General features: G+C 41.7%; 1 long non-coding RNA gene across 1 annotated transcript; it reads left to right on the top strand.

Annotated features, from left to right (window-relative positions):
- Window positions 1–31: 31 nt before the first annotated feature.
- On the top strand, window positions 32–4642 carry LOC126981141 (uncharacterized). The gene is made up of 3 exons (XR_007733786.1): window positions 32–403; window positions 1470–1529; window positions 2572–4642. It is a non-coding gene; the product is annotated as an uncharacterized LOC126981141 (long non-coding RNA).
- Window positions 4643–13840: the final 9198 nt, after the last annotated feature.

Here is a 13840-nt window from a genome sequence, read left to right as displayed (position 1 = left end):
ATTGTGGTCTTTCTGAATGTGTATGCCTTAAGTCTTCATTGGTGTAACTAGCTCTTTAACATAAAAATCTGCATCTCTCTCCCTTCTCACCCAGTTATCCCCGTACATCCTTTCAGTATCCAAAGAATTTTTTCTGTATTTTACTGTGTGGACATACTCTTTCCTTCCATGTTCCACTGTCGTATGTTATTCCACATCTAACACAACCACATCCCAACAGATCCGAACACGTCCGATATCATCCAAGAGAATGTGGCAGCTGAAGGGGGAAAGTCCAAGAAAGAGGCCAAAGGTGAAGACATTTAGCCACCCCCCCTGAAGTACATGGCAGCATTCAACCCTCTTGGTGAGCTGCAGGAATGTGCTTCCCATTGCAGTGCACCAGCTCCATGTACTGATTTTGGTATGAATACTTCATCTAGTGTTTGTTGATTGTTGTGTTATTAATCTAATTATGACTTCACAAAATAGACTGTGCAAGTCACTTAACACATGCCCTGCTCAACGTCACTTTTAAGTTGTAGAATTCCTTCATATGGATGCTGATTTATGTATTCTGAAATGATTGGATATTGATTGTCTTAACATTTTTTTTTTGTCCATGATCACTGAACCATCTTTGGGTGCAGATCCAGGAAATGAGTTTTTGGGAGGACGTCAGACTTTTTGCGGGTGGAAGGAGCATTAGCATTACCGATTAGCCATTCTCGGCAGTCCTGGTCTTGAAAAACTGGTGGAGTGACCTAAATCAATGGGTATAACGGCCTGGACTTTGTGCCAAAGCATTGTTTTAGCCGCAGCGCGCTTTTGAGCTAGTTTTCCTGTATCACTCAGGAACATTGGGGGGGGCCTGGGCCCCCCTTTGGATCCACCAATGTAGCTATGTCTTATAATATATCTATCCTTTACAGTCTGATGGTGCATCCTTCTAGGTTATCAAGTTTTAGTAGCTACTCATGAGAAGTATTCCTTATAATGATCATTGATTTCCAGATGGTTTGCACTAAAAAAATTTAGTGTCGTGTAACCTGCCGCAAATAATAATCAGCTGTAGTCAACCCTTGCTTTAAAGAACCAATATGGAGGAAGGGGGTGATGTTATATCCAAAAATCTTTTACATCTGAAGTATCCAACCTTTTTGTGTATAATAAACCTTGTTTGTTACATGAACTTAAAAGTTCACAATTTCCATACATGATTCTTTTTTCCTTGTATTTGATGATTAATCCTGACATGTATTTCCATTATCAGTAGGTAATATATAGTAACAAGACAATAATACACATTATAACAATGTATATATTATAGCCCAATGAGTGCACGAGATCATTTACCTCATCAGTGACGCCAAGTCCGGGAGTCCTTCCCTAAATTCTTTGCCCAAATTTGTGACACCAAGTATAATAACTAGTTTTAGTGACCATTTGCATCCATTTTTCACTTTGATTAAAAAATTGCCTCTCAACAGGGTGTGAACTTGATGGGGTTGGAGGAAACTCGACTCGGCCATCAAGCTCACCACAATATAGTAAGGAACCTCTTGTTCTCAGTGATAATTTATCCTCTTTAGTTACTATTCCATGTTGCTTTAATCACAACTAATGTGTTGGAAACATTACAGCTTAATAACATACTTCACATCTCTGCATACAAATTGAGTTCAATATTTAACTGTTACACCAGTAGGGTTCATATCTTTAAAAAAAACGTATGTAAAAAGGTTGAAATTTTGAATGATATATTCAAACTCTTTATTATGTTTCTATGGGTGTAGTACCGTTACGATTAGTCGAGTGATCAGCATATGGGTCTTATGTTTTTGATAGCAAAGGTTCAAATTTTGCCATTGGCTGGCAATTGATAGTAACAGTAGTGTCCACAGATATCTACCTGTTTCTTGTTTATCCTGTTCCACTTTAAACCATGACTGGCCAATCTTTGAAGAGGTAGCATAACCTTGAAGTGCCACTAACAAACCTTTGTCCATTCTTCTGATGTGATCTTTTTTCTTTTTTTTCTTTTTTCTTTTTTTTTATTTATTTATTTTTTTTCCCACCTGCCTATAGCGCCGGTAGGTTTTCTTCAGGCGCCTGGCGGTCGGCCAAGGCCCGTCATGATGCAGGCAATTTTTTTTTATAGTGGTGCCATTTAGTATTGGCTCATGCTGCCGCCCAGAACTCATTCTTGATTCACTTGGATGGTTTAGCAGGGCTTAGGTATGACTAACATTGAAGAAACAGGGAACTTTTAGATTTTTAGTGTGGCAACACATTGACAAATGTTTTAGTATGGACTGAACATCAAAGATATATATGGTAAATGGGTGCTTGTAGATCTTGACATTATATCTGTCAAGAATCTCCAGTTGTATCCTCTCCCCCATCTCCTGAAAATATTACTCTTGTCAGGCAATCTAAGTGAAGCCTTCCATCGAAGCTGGTGTGCAGACATAATGTCAATGCTTAGATTCACTGTCCTTATAGCACTGACAATAATGCAATTACATACACCTATTTTATTATTTAGAATTGTGATTAATTGTGATTAAATATTTTTTCATGTATTTTCAGACATGAAAAGTGAAAATTGCTGCACACAACAGTCTGCCGTCTGCACCGGGAGGCAAGGCAGCTCAAAGCCCAGGCTGTTACAACTCCTGGGCAGTTTTTGCCCAGAGCCAGCAATTTTTTAGATCCAATAGGGGTGGATTTTTTCTGAGGTCAGGTTCAACATGCTGCAAGATGCCAAGATCTAAGCCTAGTAGAAGATATGGGTTACAAGAAAGGAGGTTTGCTCTGGCCTTATACTATCAAAGTCCAAATGCTAATAGATTTCTGAGCACAGTATTTCACTTGCCTTCAGTTTCAACACTTCACTCATGACTCAGGGGTATTTCAGTAAATGTTGGCTGGAGCAAACAGACTCTGACAGCCCTGCAGCAAAGAGCACAGGCTTTGTCAAAAGAAGAGAAACTTCGTGGGATTTGCCATTATTTAGTATTACTCTTGTTACGCCAAGAATTTTTTTCCATATACTTTGTAAATCAGATCTTGTTCAATTAAGAAGCTTTGGGTGTCTGCCACTTTCCAGTTGTAATGCAAGGAATCATTTATCTTCCCTGCTAGATATCGCATATGTAATGCACCATTGTTGGTTTTGCCTGTTATAAATCAGATCTTGTTCAGTTAACAAGCTTTAGGTGTCTGCCACTTTCCAATTCTAATGCAAGGAATCCCCTGCCAGATATCGCATGTAATGCACCATTGTTGGTCTTGCCTGTTAAAAATCAGGTCTTGTTCAGCTCACAAGTTTTGAATATCTGCCATTGTTTATTTCAGGTGTAATGCTTGGAAGCATTTGTTCTCTTCCCTAGCCATCAGTATGCAATGCTTTATTGTGGATTTTGCCTGTTATATTTAATCTTGTTCAGGTAACAAGCTTTTGGTGTCTGCCTTACCTAATAATGTGCTGCAGTGACACTTGGCTTGGTTTCATAATGTAAAATACAGCTTGTAATTTCATCACACTAAGTGTCTATCATCACGTGTCTGGCATCATTAATGTGGCGTCCAGGAGTAATCTTGTTTGTATTACAGCATGCAATGTTTTTGACAAAAGGTAATGGCAGTTAATATTCTTGACTAATGCCTCATAAACCTTGTGAAAAATAATGTTTTTTTGAGGGGGGGAGGGGGGGGGGGCAGAGAGTGGTTTGTTTGGTTGGACAGTTCAAGGAGTTTCATATCAAATGATTTTATTACATCCAACTTTAATGTGTGGTTCCTGCAATAAATGCTACATGTTTACTGATGTAGCCTATGAAATACATATCACTCTCTGCCCTGTAATTTGGTGTGTCACATACTGCAGCATAACTTTCCTGCTATTTTTTTTACACTGAGTTGCCTTATTTTGTCTCATTTGCTTTTATCATATGTACCTCCGCTGCATAGTTGTGCCTACTGAGCTTAATATCTTCATGACCATGACACCAAGGTCAGAGCTTGTGAGATCATATCGTGTCCTACATCTCATTTTCACCTCCAGTCTCGGCTGTCTCCCAGGACCACCAAGTTATTGCATTCCATTTAAGACAACTCATGTGTTACCTTCTTGATGTCCTCCATCATGTATTTCAGAATGTTTTATGGTGCTTTGCTCTTATATTGATGTGCCTTGCAACATTTTTTATACAGTTTTCATTGTATATAACGCACCATTGTTGGTTTTGCCTGTTATAAATCGGGTCATGTTCAGTTAACAAGCTTTGAGTGTCTCCCATTGTTTATTTCAGTTGTAATGATTAGAAACTTTTGTTCTCTGCCCTGTCAAGCAGTATGCAATGCTTGCCATTATCTGGCACTTGTACAGTTAGTATGATATTTTTGCTCAGCTAAGAGCATGTTGCAAAAGGTAAAGGTACGGTTGGGGGCATATGCTGTAGCAGCGCGTGGCCTCAGTGCTCATCTCTGTAACATTGGCCCTTGAGCCTGTGGTGTTAGGGGACCCATTACCCTGGGACACAGGACCAGTGTGACATCCAGGTTACCACAGTTGCAAAGGCATTATAGTAATCTAGCATGCATAGAATGTTGTATGCTTTGCTTGTATTTAAAGCACTGGATATGTTTGCTACACACACACACACATTTTATATATATATATATATATATATATATATATATATATATATATATATATATATATATATATATATATATATATATATATATATATTATCAAATGCTTTCTACACCATATTTTTCCTAAAATAACAAATTGATATAGTGTAGATAATACCTAATAAAACATAAGAACAAATATATTTTTCTTTACCCCATTAGTAAATCATTTTACAATAATGAAAAAAATAAGTAAAGGCTGGATAGGGTGCTGTGGCAGGTACTTCAAAAATAGTAAAGCTACCCCTGAAAAGTGACGTTTTTGGTGGGCTGCAATAGATGGCGCTACTTCCGCACGCCCGAGGAATTACTACATACCACTATCTCTTCGTGTACAGTCTCTTTGCCATACACTGCCAATATGTTTATGAATATATTTCATATATGATAGAAGCCGTCTTATATGTCGGGGTATTGGAGAAGACTAGCAGGAGCATCATTTCTGTTACCCAATAGGCTTGTAATACCAGATGCTATATTCAACATGAGACTATGCTAGCTACTTACAAAAAATTAAAGGTATACAAGCCTTGACAAATTTCTGGTAGCTATGTGAAATGAAAAGGTTTAGGGCTACAGCAGTCACCAAAGCTGGCGCCTGAAAGATGTAGAGCAGTTTATGGGTTGATAACAATTTTCAAAATCAACAGGCCATTTCTCTCAAGGGAGAGTTAGTAATGTGAAAGATATGAGTTTCCAATAGTTTTTGTTTATTTCAAAATAATTTGTGTATCCCACCACCACGTGGTTCTTATTGTTTTTATGATTTTCATATATCACATGGTGCATTGCAGGCTGGCAGCTATTCACCACACTGAATCAACACTGGTTATTATTTTAGTTAAAAGTTATTGTTTAATTTTGGGCACTATGAAGACATCAAATGGATTTAGTAATATTCAGGTTTTGAACAAAATGGAAGATATTAGAAAAGAATATGATATTCTCTGTGCCTCAACAGGTAAAGGAATTCGAGGTTCTGTAAAGGGCCTTGGCTTACGAGAGAAGGAACTGCAGGAGCTGGAAGCAGAAGACTTGGAGAACATGACTGAGGCCTCTCTTGACAGCTTCAATCAGGAGGCTGCCAACATTGAAGGGTAAGATAGGAAAACATTATCCTACTGCTGAATGGACTTGAAGTCGAATAAAAATGGCAGATGTGGACGGTAGCAGTCTTTCCATAGTTTGAATTGGATCATTTCTTACATTTATTCATTCTTTCATCTATGATGCCTGCTCCTAGGAGCTCCCGCTAGGGGATGGCCATGACAGAAGAGTTTCCATCTCTCTATCCAGACACTCTCCTTGCCCACTCAAAGTTTCTCAAGGATCTTTTCCCCCCTCTCCCTGACATACTCCTGCACCCTATCCCTCCATTTCACTGGAGGTCGTCCTCTAGCATTCCCTCCCTCTATCTCACTCACATACATCCTCCTGGTCATCTTACTCTCCTCCATTCGCTCCTTGTGGCCAAACCACTTTAAAGTCTGTCGCTGCACTTCTTCCACCACTCCACACTTCTTCCCTTCACCCCTGTGACACATTCCAAAACGCTCGTACACACTTTCATTACTCATTCCATCCATTCTACTCACACCACAAGCACTCCTCAAATAACTCATTTCCACTGCCTGCACTCTAGACCTCTGACTGTCATTCCAGGCCCACGTTTCACTTGCATATGTGAGGGTTGGTACTATTATTGTATTTCTCAAATCCCTCTTTACCTCCATGCTCACACTTCTGCCATTCATGATTCGTCCCAAAGACCCAACCACCCTTCTTCCTTGCAATGCCCTTTCTCTTATCTCTCCTTCTGTACCACCATGCTTACATATAACTGATCCAAGGTACTCAAACTCATTAACCTTCTCCATTTCTTCACCATTCAAAATTTCTTGCATGGGGTCCCTAAAGTTTGGTAGTGATTCATTCCGGAGTCAAACAGTTTTCTCATCACCTTGACTTGCATAACTTTAAGACATCTTACTATCTGCTTCGTTGATTTAACCCATTCGTGGTTACCTTTGTTACAATGTGTGTAGGGTGATGTGGGGGTATACCGACCTAGGGGGTGTAGCGAACAGGTGTCATAATATCCCCCCTAAATAATAATAAAATAGTTAGCCCAATAATTTAAAAGAAGAAAATGGGAAGCCTCAAGATGACGGCAGACTTTTGTTAACCACGCGAGTCGTCAGACCGTCAGGTGAATTTTTAGATTTTTTCGATGCTTGATGTTATGTTTCACGTTTCTCATATATAGTGTTTCGTGACTGCGAAAGTGTGCTGATTCCAGTGGTATGACTGTTATTAGTGACAACTATGTATCTACCATGATATCTGCTGAAAAATTATGCAGTCCAGCCATTTCTTGGTTCCTCGTGGCTGGCTACATTACGTAAGTACATCGAGGGTATCTGGAACAGGGGTATATCGAACAGTTCGGTATACTCCCTATTTAAATCCCATTTAAATGCCCACTCATCCCAAACAAAAACCATGTATCCAAACACTATAAAATGTACTTGGTTTTATACAAGCCTCCAATACATACTACCTGGTATGCAATATGAAATTGTTTGTGAATTCATTACAATCTAGTTTAATTTGTTGTGATTGAATATTCTTAGTTCATTTGCTTTCAATATTTTATTTGAGGATAACATTTAAAACAATATTCTGATTCATTATATTAGTAAAAATGGTGGTGTTTGGATCACCCCTTTACCAAGTTTGGAACACCCCCTATAGTGGGGGTGATCCGGACAGTCGTACCCCTCTGAAAAAACCTTAACTGTCAACCGTGTATATTTCTTACAGTTTTGAAAAAAATCACCAAGATAGCCTTGTACCAGAGGTATATTTTCCTACCAATGTTTTTCAATAGAGCTGTTTTTCTGATTTTTAATAAATATTTTTCCCTTAGTAGTTCGGATTACCCCCACCTCACCCTACTCCCCCTGGTCACGAAAAATGGAAAACAAAATTTTCGGCCTAATGAACCCAAAAATATCTCCACATAAAGAAAATAACATGGAAATTTCCTCCTTACCTTTTCTTAAATGCCCCGCCGGCATTTAACTGTCACCTGTGGTGCGGTGTGCCAGACACCACTGAGATATTATTTTCAACTCTTCCTCTAACAATTGTTTCTCTTTTGCACAACACTACATTCTTATGATATTGTATCACTATAAGAACACAACTAGTCTCAAAATAGTAATTATGAACGGGAAACATAAAAAAGGAAATGTGGCATAACAATTGTTTCCTTTTGTACAACACTACATTCTTATGATAGTGTACCTCTTAAATTCCGCCGCAATGTTGCCTCTCTTTCTATCTTCTATCGATATTTCCACGCTGACTGCTCTTTTGAACTTGCTAACTGCATGCCTCCCCCCCTCCCGCGGCCCCGCTGCGCACGACTTTCTGCTCCTGCTCATCCCTATACTGTCCAAGTTAACCAGCATCTTCACTCTTTCATCCCTCACGCTGGTAAACTCTGGAACAATCTTCCTTCATCTGTATTTCCTCCTGCCTACGACTTGAACTCTTTCAAGAGGAGGGTATCAGGACACCTCTCCTCCCGTATTTGATCTTGCTCTCGGCCACCTCTTTTGTTTCTTTTTTAGGAGCAGCGAGTAGCGGGCTTTTTTTTATTATTGTTTTCTTTTTTTGTGTGCCCTTGAGCTGCCTCCTTTGTTGTAAAAAAAAAAAAAAAAAAAAAAAGTGGGTTAGCTTGTGTGGTAGTACAAGTGCAGATGAATGTTGGCACTCTCTGAAGCATCACTTATTGTTAAATATGTAGGTAAAGTCTTTGTTGAAGCACATGTAGTCATTGTTAGGTATGTAGACAGTGTGTATCTTTGTGAAAGCCATTTCTTCCTCTAATGCTTGCCTTGGTTTCCACGTAAAGCTGCCGTATTTTAGGGCAACTAAACCTGACTTAAGTGACCATCCTCTCATAATAAATCCTGTCCAGCAGAGAGAGCGAAAAATGATATTTGGAGTACTCCATTTACTAGGATTCCCCAACGAGGCACGGTCTCTCACTCACTCGCTGGTCCCCCAGCAAGGATAGATTGTCACACGTGGCAGCCATGTTTACTTCGTGACGTCATGAAAATGTCACAAGGTCACGTGAGTGAAAATACTCTATTGCCATGGTTACGTTTTGTGAGCCTTCTTCAAAACACAAGTGATCGATAAGTATGGGCGGGGGGCGGGGCAGGGCAAGGAGGGGCTGGGCAGCACCTCGCCCCGCCGCGCGCCAGCCAGCCAGGCTGACAAGCAGGCGCCGACGCCGCCCTTCGTCAGCGTCTCCGTCAGCGTCGCCGTCAGCGTCGCCGTCAGAGCGCCCACCGGCGCCGGCGCCATCCTTCGTCAGGGTCTCCGTTAGCGTCGCCGTCAGAGCGCCCCCCGGCGCCATCCTTCGTCAGCGTCTCCGTCTGCATCGCCGTCAGAGCGCCCAGCGGCGCCGGCGCCATCCTTCGCCAGCGCCCGCTGGCGCCGCCCCTTCGTCAGTGTCGCCGTCAGAGCGCCCGCCTGCCATCATTGTCGCTGCCGCTTGACGTCCTTGCTGATCGCTATGACCGCTCCCTCCCCCACCCGCTCCCCCGTCGTCGCCGCCGTCACCACTTGCCACCGCCGCCCCTGGCGGCCGCCATGACCGCTGGGAGCGAAGAGCACCAGCGGATATTGATTGAGGTGAACGTCCTGGTTTTGGGGTCCAAGCCACCATGCCCAATACCGTGACCACCATCCCCATCACCTCCGCCTGACCAACCCACCCCCCGCAGCCCGTCCACCTGCAACAACCCCTTTGGCGCCCGCCGCCGCCACCACCGTCCCTATCAACGCACCCCCGTCAGCGCCTCCGTCGCCACTTTCGTCACGTCATGGTGGTCAGTGGTGGCGGTGGAAGTGATGGTGTGTGTGTGTGTGTGTGTGTGTGTGTGTGTGTGTCTGTGTGTGTGTGTGTGTGTGTGTGTGTGTCTGGATGGCCTGTTACCTCATATTTCTGGTGTAAATATGGATCAATACTCTGAAAATGTGTGTTCACCACGGCCTGATCACGTGGTGGACTCGTAATCGCCAGCAGGGACCCTCCCGACATGAGCAAGTGCTCTTTATCGTCGAATTATGGGTACCGCCAGGACCTCACACACCACACACCCCATCCCCCTTGCTCAAGGGGGGACAATAATAATAATAATAATAATAATAATATTGCAACGTTTTGTGGATCATATGCACGTTTCTCTAACGTTTCTACTACCTTGTTACCACGTCCCCATCACCTTTTAACAACCCTTTTACTGCATCCCATTACGCCTTTTGCTAGGTTCTGGTATCTTTAGTGTGCACATTCCCACAACCTTTCTGATAAGCATGTCTGCTACGTTGTACAGAGTTTTCACTTCTTAACATCCCATTTGCCGCACCCCATTGCGTTTTTTGATACGTTACTGCTACCTTTAGCGTGAATATAGCCACAACCTTCCTGCTAATCATACCATTACCTTCCTGCTACGTTTCTTGCAACAGCTCCTTCTATTACCTGTTACCGGGGTCATACATCATATTTTTGTTTACTGCTCACACTCACTTAACTATAATCCTTACCTTTCTTTTAATGCATATAAACGACACTGAAAATCAATGTAGTTACACTTGAAGATGAGATGATCGTAAAAATCTAACTTGGTCTTCGTCAGCAAATGAGCAAAGATAAAACAAGACATTCCTAACTTATATTTTATTCATACTTTTTTCCTTTCTCTTTTGAGAAATCAGTAGATGCAATCCAATATAACACATTTATTTAGAGCATGTCAAAGTGCTAATTATTGACAGGATGATTTTTTTTTTTTTTTGCAAAGAACAGACAGAATAATAGAGTTCGCTAGTTAAGGCACTTGTTCTTTCCAGACATTATGAAAATTATTTTGATGACGGTAAAATCTTGAGCTCTATATTAGCATTGTAAGTGTGTTACCTTCACTAATTCCACACATTCATTTGCTTACGGGAGAATATAGAAGAAAGAAAAGATAGTTATATTTTGAGCTTTCAGAAAAAAATAGGCAATTCAAACTACAACTTTAACTCTATTTTTTCTAGGCACCAAACAAAAAATAAAAACTCCCATGCATAACATAACACACATAATTCTCATAATGAATCTAAGTACATCAAGAAGCATACACTTTTTTGGTATAGAAAAATTATTTTGCTGGGATTGAACCTTCATATACTCCTATCCTTGAGCATGCTAAGACAATGAAGTGAAGAAAAAAAACATCAAAACTATAAAAAATACACTCATCACATTTTTTCTACCCAAATGCTAGATCCCACACGATGGATCGCGAAAAAAAAAACTAGGTATTTTTTTCTCGTAAAGGAAGAAACACAATCACAAAGGATTAGGTTATGCTGACAACACCAACAACAACGACAAAAAAAAAAAATAGATATACACTCTCCTGAAATAAAAATGATTTTACCGAACAAGTTTATCCTAATAATTGACCTTATACAACAGGGACTAGGTCATCAATACCAAGGACTTATAGTGGATCCTATTAGAGAGTAGTGTAGAATGGAACCAAACCCCAGGAAACCGCGTTATTAGGTCAAAAGTAACGAGGGAATATAAGAACATAAGAACATAAGAACGCAGGAGTCTGCAAGAGGCCGGTAGGCCTGTACAAGGCAGCTCCTTTGAACCTAAGCTCCCGTGAATCTAACCCCACATAATATCACCGTCCATGAACTTATCCAATCTTTTTGAATGTGAGAATTGTATTGACACTCATCACATGACTGCTCAGCCTGTTCCACTCGTCTAGCACTCTGTTAGTAAACCAATTTTTGCCTATGTCCCTGTTGAATCTGAATTTATCCAGTTTAAACCCATTACTACGTGTCCTACCCGGTTCTCTTACCAACAGAACCTTATGAATATCCCCCTTATTAAAGCCCTTCATCCATTTATAAACCTCGATCATGTGTCCACGCACCCTTCGCCTTTCTAGAGAATGCAAGTTAAACTGTTTGAGTCTTTCCTCGTATGGCAAATTTCGTAACCCTTGAACCATCTTAGTCATCCTCCTCTGCACCGATTCTAACATTTTCATATCCATTCTACTGTAAGGTGACCAGAACTGAACCGCATAATCAAGATGAGGTCTAACTAATGATAAATATAGTTTAAGGAAGACTTCTGCGCTTCTGTTCCTTACGCTCCTTGAAATAAAACTCATTGCCCTGTTTGCTCGATTCTAGCTTGAATGCATTGTGCCCTTGGACGGAGATCAGAGCTCACTAAGACCCCTACTATCCATATGAGACCCTCTGACATACCGTTTTTCGCAAATATCTTTCAAACGAAGACTCGGATCGGCATGGGACTTTGGCACAGATTGTTTCACACACTCCGATAATTTTTGACGCTATTGTGCATTGCCAGATGCGGTTAATTATAGCGTTTACTCTTGACTGTGATGGCAAAACCTGCGTGAGCCACTTACACATTCGAACAGGTGAGGCGTGACGTATTTGTGACGTGTATCCACGACATTCCTCCACCCCTGGCTGCCCCACCTCCCATCCTTTCCTTTCCCACCCTCCTACCCTCCTGCTCACACTCACGCTCTCCCCCCGCTCTCTGTCTCACCCACCCCTCCCCCTCCCTCTCTCTCGCTCTCTCTGTGGTAACCCTGCGGGTAACCCAAACACTTCTCTTGGTAACTTTGGTAACCAACCGGGTAACCCAAATGACGACATACCACGCGGAGCAGTCCCTCGTCGCCAGACTTCGTTTATCACCAACATTAGTGCCCCACTACCACAGCGACTCGGACGTTATCTCCTGAGGACGAAGAGAATATGAAAACATTGTTGGACAATCAAGCCGCCAGCCCTGTCCCTTCGCGCTAAGACAATTAGCGGCCCCTTTGCGGCCCATACGTTACAAACAGTAGCGATAGAAGAAGTCATTGTCATTGGAAGAAGTCATTAATCATCAGCGCCACTTTACGCCGAAACAGGGAAGATAAAGTGACACCACTCATAACATCATTAGTCAACAGCGACACCTGACACCTGACTCCGAGGCGAGGCAAATGAGACAGGACAACGCACATCTGACCTTTACACCTGCAGCGTCAGGCATACTAATTAGCCTCCAGCCTCGCGGAAGAAAAACCAGAGTGTGTCACAGCTACGTCACGCTACTAGAAGCCAATCACAAGGCTCCAAAGAACCTACGAAAGCTGAGCGTACAGTAGCAACAAATCACAAGGCCCCGTGGGAACTCACTGAAACAAAATAGCTGCCCACGAGACGCGAAAAGTACCTGAGCCCCTCCTACGCCAGAACAAACGCCAAACCTAGGGAAAGCAGTAATCTAGGCCACACCTCGTAGGTCCTACGATCACCCTTCGAGCTCCTCCCTCATCCTCGTCGAAGACTGCGTATAAAATAGGGAGCGCAAGCGAGAACAGCAGAGAACAGCTCCAGAGCAGCTACAGAACAAGAACAGAACAAGCTCCACTCACTCGCGACAAGCAGAAGCGGCAGGAAGCAGCAAGATACAAGAAATCAAGAAAGAAGGACTCAAGCCAGAAGTCACGAAAGCAGAATTCAAGAAAGAAGGACTCAAGCAAGAAGTCACGAAAGAAGAACTCTAGGAACAAGAGCTCAAGAAAGAAGAACCCAAGAAAGAAGAAACAAGATAGAAGAAACGTGTTACCCTGCTCTTCACCCAAGATGCTGACTTCTGTATTGTTCGTGAGTAGAAGTGTGAGCTGTGTAGATTAAGGTCCAGTGCGGCATAGATTAGGAATTATTAGGAATTGTTAGGAAGTTGTTAGGATTTATTATTGTGTACTATTGTATGTACAGGAGCAGTGATTACTATCTCCATTTCTTTTATTATTGTGTTATTATTATTGTGGTTTTGTTATGTCACTGTGAGCCAGTATCGTGACAATACTCACGCCGTTATACAAGGCGAAAGAAGTACCATGCGTCTCTGAACGCTTCACTTTATTATTTTAATAAATAGATTAGTTTATACATCTTTGAATATCCCAGAACTCACGTGCCTCGGCACACGTTACCTTGTAACATCAAGCAAACCCAC

Source organism: Eriocheir sinensis, chromosome 46 (genome assembly GCF_024679095.1).
Source record: "Eriocheir sinensis breed Jianghai 21 chromosome 46, ASM2467909v1, whole genome shotgun sequence".
NCBI classification, from domain to species: domain Eukaryota; kingdom Metazoa; phylum Arthropoda; class Malacostraca; order Decapoda; family Varunidae; genus Eriocheir; species Eriocheir sinensis.
The sequence above is the reverse complement of the archived record's forward strand: the minus strand, read 5'-3'. Positions and strand labels throughout refer to the sequence as shown.